We start from the raw sequence: 11,937 nt of genomic DNA, 5'->3' as shown, positions 1-11,937 counted from the left end.
TACTAATGTCACAGACACTAGTCTGATTCTTTTTGGTTTATGCAGACACAGAAAAGATCATCTCCCATCCTCGGAAAGGGCACCATTCTGAGAGTACCTGGGTATACTTGATTTTCACTGACTTAAGTCAAAGTCGCAGATGTCATTCCTTTGAAACTGGACTCTATATACTGCTAGGCTACGTCTAGACTGCAAGCCTCTTTCAAAAGGAGCTTTTTTGAAGGATACTTTCGAAAAAGCCTCTTTCGAAAAAGAGTGCATAGGCTACAACCAGTATTTTTTGAAAAAGCAAGCTGCTTTTTGGGATTTGGAACTATCAAATTTTTGAACTGCTCCGCTCCCGCACCGCTCCAGCACCAATAGTGACTGCTCTAGCTCTGCTCCGACTCCACTCCGCGCTCCGACTCAAATTAATTTTTAACAAAATAAAAAAGTGCATACAATAATTTTGAAAATACATTATTTTTATTCAGTTTTAAAACAATTTAAATGTCATCAACAGTGATACAAACTAGAATCATTCATAATTCAATCTGTAAAATATTATTGCAGCAATCAAGTTGTCTTTCATAGCCTGCTGCAGATCATTTAAAATTAACTTTAAAGCCGAAAACAGTCGCTCCACACTAGCTTGAGTTGTTGGCATGCTCGAAGCAATTCTACAGGCAGCCTGAATGCAGTGTGGGTAGCTGTGAATGGCCTCAAAAACAGACTTAACTTTTAGCCTACCAATAGACTCTATCGCTTCACAATCTTCCCAAAAGTTTCTCTCGAATAATGCTTCATTACAATTATGAATTGCAGAAACTCGCCGGCATCTTTCATGTTCTTTGTTCAGTCCATCCCAGATTGCCAACTGAAGAGTGTGAATACACCTCATCAGTTGGACTTTTGAGTTGTCCTCACGAAGCCATGTTGGAAGTATGAGGCTAGGGTCATTAACCCATTGTGCAGCAGCATCCATGTTGAGTTTGATTTCATCCATTCCTTTAGTTTATTCATCAGGAAAAATAGCTTCAGTTCTGTCCACATCCCTGTTCTCAGAGGTAGAAATAGTTTAGTTGTCCTTGCTGACATTTTTGACAGCACATGTCATGTTTGTTGCATTGTCAACGCAGATGCTCAGCACGTGCATTTCACTGATCCCAAATTTTTCTAAAATAGCTTTTACTTGACTTTTAACATAGGAAGAATTGTGATACCCTTCAGTGTCGATTATGTCCAAGGTTTTTACCACAGCTTTATCTTTTCCTTCTTCGTAGTACTGAGCATTGATTTCAAGGAAATTTCTGTTTCCACAGGTTGCCACATCCATTTTCAGGTAGCACAATTTTTGCTCCAAAGCTTTCCTGAGCTCTTCACAACCAGACTCAGCTGTGCTGACAACTAAATGACGAGTCGCATTGTGCCCCATCGAAATGCTAAGCTAACAACCCATTTCTCCTGCAATTTTTTGGAATCCTTTGTTCTTTTGCCTGAAGGTAGTGAGCAGTGTCAAACTCAAGCAAACCATTTCCATCAGCCCTTCATGGAAAGTATTGGCATCCATGGTGACTGTAACCTTTGAGGACTTCAAATATGAGTCAAGTTTTGTTTGCTCAATTTGGGTTTCTTTTCAGATGAAGCTCCACAAAAAATCTTTTCTCCAGGAATTTTCAAAGAGCCAGATAAACGTTGTTTAGCCACGTCAGCTTTCTGTTTTGCCTCATCTTCCTGGTCCTTTTTTGTAACCAGAGCCGCATAGTTTTCAGGATGGTTACATTTTACATGCCGCCAAAGGTTGAAACTTTTCACGGCACTTGCTTCACTTGTCTTGAAACTACATGGTTTGAGCTCGCCATTCACTTCTTTTTCCACCTTGCACGTTGCTGATTTCTTCTTTGCTTTTCCCAAAAGCCCAAATTTGGGCTTTTCAAATTCAAAAGTATAGATGTCGTTGAAATCCTTTTCTGTAAATCGGCTATCGATCATGGGGGGCAGATTTGATTTTTTTTTTGTTGAACCCATGGCCAAATCTTCTTGTGCTGCTACCGCATCCAAATGTTTCTTGTTATGATCTTCAAAAAGCAATGAACAAAAGCATTACATTTTTTTATAATGTACCTGCTTGTAATATCTTAACCACTTAAGATACTTCGAATTTATTTTGGATTTTCTAGACAAAAATGATCACATTTTCTTTTTACACAAAATTATTATTAAAGTATATTTTAATATTTTAACATGTTTCTTGCTGTTTTAACGAAGTAAGAAGTATTTTTAATATACATAATTAATATACATTTTTAGTTACAAATTGCAAATTAGTTTTTCTTATGAAATTTTGCATTAAAATATTGAAAATATTTTCCAAGTTTTTAATTAATATCTCAAACGCTTTAATATAGATATATCAATTAAATTTGGTATTTGCTGTAGCGTTAGTATGTGCTATCGCTGTTCTACAGAATTCATTGTTGGGAAGTAACAAGGCTACACGTTACAAGTTTGAAAATAAACACATACTAATCTAACTAATCTATGCGAGTACGTACTCACCTAACCTTGGCACAACGGTGGGAGCAGTCTGCAGTGTTGCTGGATGTCTGATAATTATCTGATTCTTTAATAAAACATATCTCCAAAAAACTTCGTAATTTTGTATCTGTACATTAAATCTTGATTTTGGCCGAAGTGAGAATAACTGATATATTATGTAAAGTGGTAAAGTAGGTGTAAAAATCAATTGTTATACAATCTGAAACTTTTTGGCACCATTAGGACTTTCTTGCTAAAATATCATTCATTTTGGATTGAAAATGAAAAAAACCTGGAGCAGTGGAGCAGTCAAGATTTTCTGTGCTCCGGCTCCGCTCCAGCTCTGGGGAAAAAACCTGCAGCTCTTCGAAAACCCGGGCTCCACTCCAAAACCCTGGCTTTTTCAAAAGAGAACACCCAGGCAGTCTGGATGCTCTCTTTCGAAAAAGCACAGTTTGCACTACATAGCACCTTTTTTCAAAAGAGCACTTTCAAAAAAAGGTGTTCTTCCTCGTAAAGCAGGGTTTTCCACAATTGAAAAAACTGCCACGTTTGTTTGATTTACTTTTGAAAGAACATGGCAGCAGTCTAGATGCAGGGGAAGTTTTTTTGAAAAAAGGCCACTTTAAAAAAAAAAAAAACTGTAGTCTAGACACATCCCAATAGAGGCCCTGGTATGTAGAAACCCTGTTTTGGATAGCTAAGTAACTTTTATTAACTGGGTGACTATAAGAATGGCAAGTAGGTGTGTCATCATTTATGGAACTGCTTTTTCTCCAATCAGCTAAAATTATCAAGAAATCTAAAAACAGGTGAAAACAGCAAGTTTTCTTCTGGGAAGGCCTAGGAAGCTGGTAACTAGGTGCTAAGATTGAGAGGTTCTAATTACCTACCCAAATTTGAGCTGTTTCTGCAGTGTTCATCATGGTATGTTAATCATTGTCCAACTAAAATTAATCCTGGTAGCAAAGATGCGGAAATGGAGGGAAATGAGATCTGAAGGTTAATGTGCACAACTGTCATGGAAAGAAACAACAAAAAAGGAGACATGTGAGCATCAGAGAAGTTTCTATATACCACAGCCAGAAAATAGATGCACTTTCAGATTTCTATCATTCTAGACCAGTTACCATTTCTCGAAGAGAGGCCATATTTTGTGATGGTAAGATTGCCAACTCTCCCAACCGGATGAACTGGACATCATTTGCTGCAATGGTATCTGGGCATCTGGTCCAGGAGAGTTGGCAACCTTATGTGACTAAAGTCTACATTACCTCAAAGACTTCTGTTCGTGGCCAGTTTGGTATTAATGCAATATTTTGTCATGGGTGTACCATCTTCAGTATTTCATGCTAAGTTATGTGCCTAAAAACAGACCCAGATACACTGACGAGGATGAAATGTTTGCAGCTAAAAGCAGTAGATTAAACTCCCACTTCCAATCTGAATATAAGACTTCAACTGTGCATTAAAGAACATGGTAAAGAGAAGTTGTTGAATTGGAGAAGGGCAAACATAGCATCTATCTTTAAAAAGGGGAAGAGAGATGTAGGGTTGCCAACTTTCTGACAGAACAAAACCAAACACCTTTACCCCACTCCTTCACTAAGGCGCCGTTCTGCTCACTCCATCTATTGCTCACTCCCCTCCACCTACAGTCGCTCGCTCATTTCCACTGGGCTGGGGAGGATCCCTTTTCAAATTGGTGTTTAGTTGAAAACTGGACACCTAGCACTGTCCATATAGTATGTCAAGCAGTCTTCCACCCAAGTAGCACTTTCCCAGCGGCTGGTAGGGGAGCCCAGGCCCACCTACATCATTAAGTTCCCTCTCACAGACATTGTAACTAGCAACCATGATCTGGTTGGCTTAAGCTCTGGTCTTGTTGCTGTTTCTTTAGGCTCTTCTCTTCCTTTCTTTTAGATCCCATAACCATTTCATCCCCTCAAGTTCTTGCCAGAGCCTTTCTCTGGCCTTAGGGCAGGGATGAGGAACCTTTTTTAGGTTGGGGGCTGCTTCCCCACAGAAAAATCAGTCAGGTGGGGGGGGGGGGCAGTAGGGACTGGAGTACCAGAATAGGCTCCTCATTGCCAGGGGAAAGGAGCCCTGAGCCCCAGGGGGCCAGATCCAGGCAAGCCAGGGACCACATCTAGCCCCCAGGCCTTAGATTCCCCACCCTTGCCTTAGGGCCTAGCCCCATTAAACTATCATTTGGAGATTTATGAGCAGATTTTCCAAACACCTGTCAGGAATGGTCAGCCTATATCAGCATATGGGCCAAGACTAGATGACCTTCTGAGGTGCCTTCCAGCCCTGCACATCTGTGAGTCTATAATTCTGAGGGTTTAAGTGGGACTTACCCTTAGTACTTGTGCTGGTACTCTGCACAACCGTGACTTTAACTCTAGAAGGACAAAAGAAACCTTCATGTAAGGTAGCTAAAGAACAAGCTGAAAAATAATGATAAAGGGTCAAGCTCAACCAACATTTTCTAAATATTCCAATGTAAATATTTCAGACACCAGTCAGCAAGAAGAAATAGATGATCATACCTTGGAAGCATGGCTCACGAGGATGGCAACCCACAAAGACACCATTTGTTCTGCAAATGTGAGTTTCTGGAATTTCATTTTTAGGAAGTTCAGGGCTGAAAAGCAAATCATTTTTGGAGGCTCATCAATAATTTCAGTCACTCTTGATTTTCAAGAAGTTGCCACTTTGTCAGACTTGGCAGATGGAGTTGATTCAACATTGTGTTAATGAGTTAAGCACCAGGTGAACATGTAAAGGTATGAGGCACTGCCACAAGGCTCCTTTGAATTGGTAACAAATGTTCTTATTTCTTCACACGACATCTGACATATGGTACAAGCACCGATGATTAGCCTGAAGTTACAGGAGACTTGTTGTATTGACATAGTCAAAAGAAAAATTGAGGGCTGTGATGCTGATTGGAGTGCTACAAAGCAAGTGTTTGCCTGGGCTGCTGACTGTAGGTGAATATATCCAATAGGATTGTTATGAAAATCCAGTTTCTTGAAAACATTAAAACTTCACTGAGCTGCAGAGAAATGTACAGTTTTATAACAGACTGGAGCTGCTAAAATTTCATTGACTTTAGTATTGACATCATAGCTCATACTGAGCACAAATGGGAACTCTTTTCTTGTGGGAGGAAGGCAAATGTAAGGCAAATGTGCAAACTACATTAAAGAAAGGCACATTATTATTATTTGATTTTTCTCAGCAGTAGAGGGACACAGCAAAGGTACTAGGGACATTTAATAAACTTCACTGTAGAGGACTAAAACAACACTGAGTCCGGTGACACCTTAAAGGCTAACACATTTATTAGGTCATAAGTTTTTGTGTGATCCAACCTTTTTCTTCAGATGCTTGAAGAGAAAGAAAGGAAGGGATACAGAGATGGGTGTAGTATATTGGTGAGTGGACGTGACTCACCTCCAGCAGTGATGAGGTAAGAGTACCTGTAAGGGACTTCTTGTAATGAGAGTCATTCCATGTGTCTATTTAGACCTCTTCTAATGGTGTCAAATTTCTATATGAATTTCAGCTCAGCAGTTTCGAATTCCAGTCAGTTCTTGAAGGATTGGTGCCTAAAAATGGCAACTTGAAAGTTAGTAACTGTGTGTCCAGAGAGGTTAAAGTGCTTCTTCCGTTTTTTGTATGTTACTGTTCTTGATGTCTGATTTGTGTCCTTTTATTTTTATTTGTAGAGACAGTCCAATATGTCTAATTCACATGGCAATGGGGCATTGCTGGCTCATTATGGCATATATATATCACATTAACAGATGTGCATATGAACAAGCCTCCCTAGACAATTTAACCACTCTGACAGTTAGGAAGTTTTTCCTAATGTCCAACCTAAACCTCCCTTGCTTCAATTTAAGCCCATTGCTTCTTGTACTATCATCCAAGATAGTATCCTATCTTGCCGAGGAGAACATTTTTCTCCCTCCTCCTTGTAACACCATTTTAGATACTTGGAAACATTTATCATGTCCCCTCTCAGTCTTCTCTTTCCTAAACTAAACAAGCCCAATTTTTTCACTCTCCCCACATAGGTCATGTTTTCTAAAACTTGAATCATTTTTGTTGCTCTTCTCTGGACCTTCTTCAATTTCTCCATCTTTCTTGAAGTGTGGTGCCCAGAACTGGACACAATACTCCAATTGAAGCCTAATTAACACAGAGTAAAGTGGAAGAATTACTTCTCGTGTCTTGCTTGCAACACTCCTGTTAATGTAGGGATTGGATGTTATTATGCCCTAATGAATTTGTTAGTCTGTAAGGTTCTACCAGACTCTTTGTTGTTTTGCTGAAAAAAAAACTAACATGGCAACTTCTTTGAAACCTGTATAGTCCAGTTACTTGTCTATATTAAAATTTCTAAGCACAAGGAACTCTAATAGAGAAGTATGGACTCAGCTGATATTAATAATGTCAAATTCCCTCCGCCCCACCTCAAGTAACTACAATTAAAAGTTCCTTGGCATAACTGAAGGGACATGACTTTATCAGTTTGAAAACCAAACATTTCTCTCTCTTGATTTTATATCCATATCTATTTTAGTGTGTCTGTGTGTCGAGTCTGTTTGTTCAAGAACTCCTCCTAAACTGTAGGGGCTCCAAACTTGGTAGGCAGCTTCCTCTTTTCCTAACTTAAAGCAAAGTCAGGGTTTGGTTGTACCAGAAGAACTAGAAGCCCCGAGAAAGGAGCTGTTTTCTATAATATGCAAAGGGAGGGACTGCTGTTCAGAGGCACGTGATATGTGAGTGGCCACTAGAGGAAGCAAGCCTGCAGGGGAGAGCTATCCTGCATAGTGCCCACTGGGAGCATCTGTATGAGCAAGGGAGTGGCCAGCAGGGCTGGGGCTCTACCATCTCACCTGTCAGCAGAACAAGTAAGTAGCCTTTCCCTCCCCCCCATCCCAAACCTGAGGGGGGGGGGAGATAAAAGGGCCCTGGTGGGCTGGGGGGGACCTGCCAAGGAAAGAATAGGCTCCTGGCAGGCTGGGGGACCTGGAGGGAGAGAAAACAGGCCCCTGGTGTGGGGCGGATGGTGTAGAGGGGAAGATAGCAGACCCCTGGTGGGCAGGAAGACCTGCAGGATGGAGAGATCAGGCTCCTGGCAGGCAGAAAGGTCTCTGGGGGTAGATTACACATCTCCGACAGGCAAGGGATCCGGGGGAGGGGTGGGCAGGAGTGTCTGGGGGAAAGAATGCACTCCTGGCAGGCAGCAGGACTCCCCCGCACTGAGCCCCTCCTCACTCTTGGCTTCCCCTCCAGTCTCCTGTACCTTCTCCCTCATTTCAAGGCCTGGTAAATCTGCTAGTAAGTATATATTGCCTTTTGCCAAATACCACAGCTTTGGAAGAACCCCCACTGCATAATTTATTATGGTTTTTATTATTTTCAGTGAAGTAGGCTCAGCCTGTAGCCTTAAACACTTGGGCTACGTCTAGACTGGCATGATTTTCCGGAAATGCTTTTAACGGAAAAGTTTTCCGTTAAAAGCATTTTCAGAAAAGAGCGTCTAGATTGGCAGGACGCTTTTCCGCAAAAGCACTTTTGGCGGAAAAGCGTCCATGGCCAATCTAAACGCGCTTTTGCATAAAAAAGCCCCGATCACCATTTTCGCGATCGGGGCTTTTTTGCGGAAAACAAATCTCTGCTGTCTACACTGGTCCTTTTGCGCAAAAGGAACTTTTGCCCGAATGGGAGCAGCATAGTATTTCTGCAAAAAGAACTAATTTCTTACAGTAGGAAGTCAGTGCTTTTGCGGAAATTCAAGCGGCCAGTGTAGACAGCTGGCAAGTTTTCCAGAAAAGCGGCTGATTTTCCGGGAAAACTGGCCAGTCTAGACACAGCCTTGGGGTGAAATGCACTTACCAATGAAAATATCCACTACATGATCCATCTCTTTACCTGAAGCTGTGCCTTGGAGTGGACTTTACACCCGTGGGAATGTCTTCTTTTGTATCTATGAAACAGGGTCTTTTTTCAGTTCTCACACAATGTTTGTGTTGTCAGTACTGCAGAAGAATATTAAAGTTATCCAGTCACCGTGTAAAAAAATTGCTAGTCTATCTATGACATGTTGTGAAGAGTTTGTTTGTGGATTTGTTTGTGCAAAATAGTGTCATACATTGCGATTACCTACAGATACCAAATTTTGCATAACAAATTCTGCCACTTAAATTAGCGGAATGCACTATTTTTTACTCAAGAATATGCTGGGTGAAAGGTTTAAAATCTGTTTCTCTCAAATGGTGATCACAGCCCAGTAAGTAAACAAACTGCAGACCACTTGGAGAAACACTGGTTTAAATAATTATTTTTGTTGTTTATCAGAAAAAGAGTCCTAACTATTAGGATTGGAGTTCATAAAAAATATCTGCTAACAAAATAAAAATTCGATTGCCTATTCAACTGTCACTTTAATGGAAAGAAAATGTTTATTGTTACAAATCACAACATTCAAATTAGTTACAGAAAGAGAAATGAGAGCTTTACAAGTTTCTGATTCAAATTTACTATTTGTAATAATCATTCAATAAAGTGAATAATGTTTGAAGTTGAAATCCTACGAATTTAAAACTGTTCTTTTACTTCCCTTTTGCAAGCACATTAATAACAAATTCTATTACATCTATTTAATTTCTTGAAATTTCCTCTAAGTGTAATCTATGTAAAATGACTTTGCCTGGTCAATGACAGGCCTCACCTGATAGTTGGCTATATTTTCTTCTGCGTGTGTGGAAAAGGGTCATCCAGAAATCAGGTATGGCTGACCCATTTTCTGAAGTAATCTGCACCAGTCCCAATATGAGTTACAGCATTCCAGGAGACCGTTCAATTTGAGAAGCTGTTATGTTCCATACAGCAGCTGAACATAGAGTGTTATAATACTAGTACTAAAAGGGACCGTAAAAGGTCATCAAGTCCAGTCCTGTGCACTCAAGGCAGGACCAAGCACCATCTAGATAATCCCTGACAGGTGTTTTTCTAACCCCCTCTTAAAAATCTCCAATGGTGGAGATTCCACAACCTCCCTAGACAATTTATTCCATTGGCTTAACCACCCTGACAGGAAGTTTTTCCTAATATTCAACCCAAACCTCCCTTGCTGTAATGTACGCCCATTGCCTCTTGAATGAAGTCTCTGCCCTTCTCTCATCAGAACTATCCTCACTGCCAAATAAATTGTCAGCTGGCTCCTGCAGCCTGAATATTCCCATATGCCACCACTGTGCAGAGAGGATGGATTTGTGAAGCTAGCCAGATATCAGATTGTGTAAAACCCTCCTATATTTACAAAAGCCTAAATATAGGTTTTAGCTACTGATAGTGCCCCTTAAAATTTAATATATGTGTTGTTATTAAATGGCTGATTTTGTACTACTGCTCTGCCATTCTTTATCAGTAAGTTTTATCAGTTAATTTATTTGCAATATCTCCCCGCAATATGCTGAGAGCTTTCCAAACAGCACCGATCCCATAGTGTTACTTATCTGCATCTGTTGAATTTTGTTGAAAAATAATTGAATGCAGGTCTCTGAAATTCATTGTTTAATCATAAAGTTATTTACAGACTGTTGATAATCCTAGCAAAAGCAAGTGTTCAGCATCTTCATTCTGAAAGAAGACTAACAAAAGAGACTTTGGGGTACTGATTTCATGCATTCTGGATAACCTTAATTCTTACCAACTGTAGACAAAAGCTTTTTTTTTTAAATAAAAAAAACAGTTCTAACAACTATTTTTATTATTTACTGCTGTAGCATGACAGCATTTTCAGAGAATTGAAGTTCTCTTCTTTATCGACCAGCAAGCTAGAGAGAGAAGTAATCTTTCATCACCTGAAAGCATTTCAAGCCCATCAGGCAAAATTTCCAATCAGTTCTGCAGGTAATTATAACTGGCTACAACTATATTCTCAAACTATAGATTGCTGATCTTGCAATACAAAAAAATATTTTTTTTCAGCTATGGACAATTAACAAACTTAGTAGACCAGGACAAAAGTGCAAGCCTCGTCTGTTTAAAAAAAAAAAAGTTGAGAAAAAGCAAAAGCCAATTCTGCTGCAGTCATTGCTTTGACAGCTGTATAATTACATGGGCCATAAATTACATCCAGTAATCACCTTGTTGATAATTTCATCCCTTGGAAATTAGTAGTGTAATGAAATGAGATTTCATAATCACTATACACCTAGTGGACCATTCAGGAGAGAGTCTGTCTCTTTGCCCCAGTCTTTTCTCTCCTCAGGCATGCAAGTTCACTATTGATCACCAACTAGGTGATTTCTTTATGATCACGAGGAAAAGGAAATTGCACCAATGGAAGTTCATGATTATGTCAAACTACCCCAAGCGTGAGAGCCACAGGATTTACCCCTACCAAAGTAACTGGCAGAATGAGATCTCTTATGAAATTGTTATTGCTATTGCTGATTTTTAGTGGAAACTCATTTTTTAGCTTGCACAAGGGAGATTGTGTGGATGTAGCTTTTTGAGTAGGTTTCTTTTCCTTTCAGTTCACATATTAAGCAGTGAAAAGATACATTGGGGAATAAAGGTTGTGGTTTTTTTTTTTTTTTTTTACAGTTTCAGTTCTTTCCATCCATACACACTCATACCCACCTTTCAACTGCCTGAGGGACTGTGATATTTCCTGAAATATCTTTTGTTAACCTCCCCTGGTATGTAAGTTAAAGCTTCTCCTGTGAAATTTTCCAAAAGATGGAGATCTGTAAGGAAACACCTTCTCTCATAATGGTTGCTAATTACATGCCTTTTTAAATCAATAAAGCTTAGCCAGGCATCACATATTTCTCAAAGGGAACACAAACAAACAAACGAGAACAGACATGTCAGCAGGTGATATTTTCTATTCCACAAAGGCACAGTCTCTTCAGAAAAATATGAGAGGTTTATCCATTTGGCAACAAGGTCTGTGCTGCCAGGAAATACAAATTAACTGCAGCTGTTTAGAAGTTCAAGCTGGTAACTAGGTGCTAAGATTGAGAGGTTCTAATTACCTACCCAAATTTGAGCTGTTTCTGCAGTGTTCATCATGGTATGTTAATCATTGTCCAACTAAAATTAATCCTGGTAGCAAAGATGCGGAAATGGAGGGAAATGAGATCTGAAGGTTAATGTGCACAACTGTCATGGAAAGAAACAATGAAAAAGGAGACATGTGAGGATCAGAGAAGTTTCTATATACCACAGCCAGAAAATAGATGCACTTTCAGATTTCTATCATTCTAGGCCAGCTACCATTTCTTCAAGAGAGGCCATATTTTGTGATGGTAAGATTGCCAACTCTCCCAACCGGATGAGCTGGACATCATTTGCTGCAATGGTATCTGGGCATCTGGTCCAGGAGAG

General features: G+C 39.8%; 1 long non-coding RNA gene across 2 annotated transcripts; it reads right to left on the bottom strand.

Annotated features, from left to right (window-relative positions):
• Window positions 1-455: 455 nt before the first annotated feature.
• Window positions 456-11,777, bottom strand: LOC112546134 (uncharacterized). 2 transcript variants are annotated; one of them, XR_012896875.1, is made up of 6 exons: window positions 11,590-11,777; window positions 8,470-11,294; window positions 5,070-5,578; window positions 4,878-4,921; window positions 3,411-3,533; window positions 456-2,057 (listed from the first exon to the last, which is right to left on the bottom strand). It is a non-coding gene; the product is annotated as an uncharacterized LOC112546134 (long non-coding RNA). The 2 variants fall into 2 exon arrangements; XR_012896874.1 differs by having other exon boundaries at window positions 456-3,533.
• Window positions 11,778-11,937: the final 160 nt, after the last annotated feature.

This window comes from Pelodiscus sinensis, chromosome 20 (assembly GCF_049634645.1).
Source record: "Pelodiscus sinensis isolate JC-2024 chromosome 20, ASM4963464v1, whole genome shotgun sequence".
NCBI lineage: Eukaryota > Metazoa > Chordata > Testudines > Trionychidae > Pelodiscus > Pelodiscus sinensis.
The sequence above is the reverse complement of the archived record's forward strand: the minus strand, read 5'-3'. Positions and strand labels throughout refer to the sequence as shown.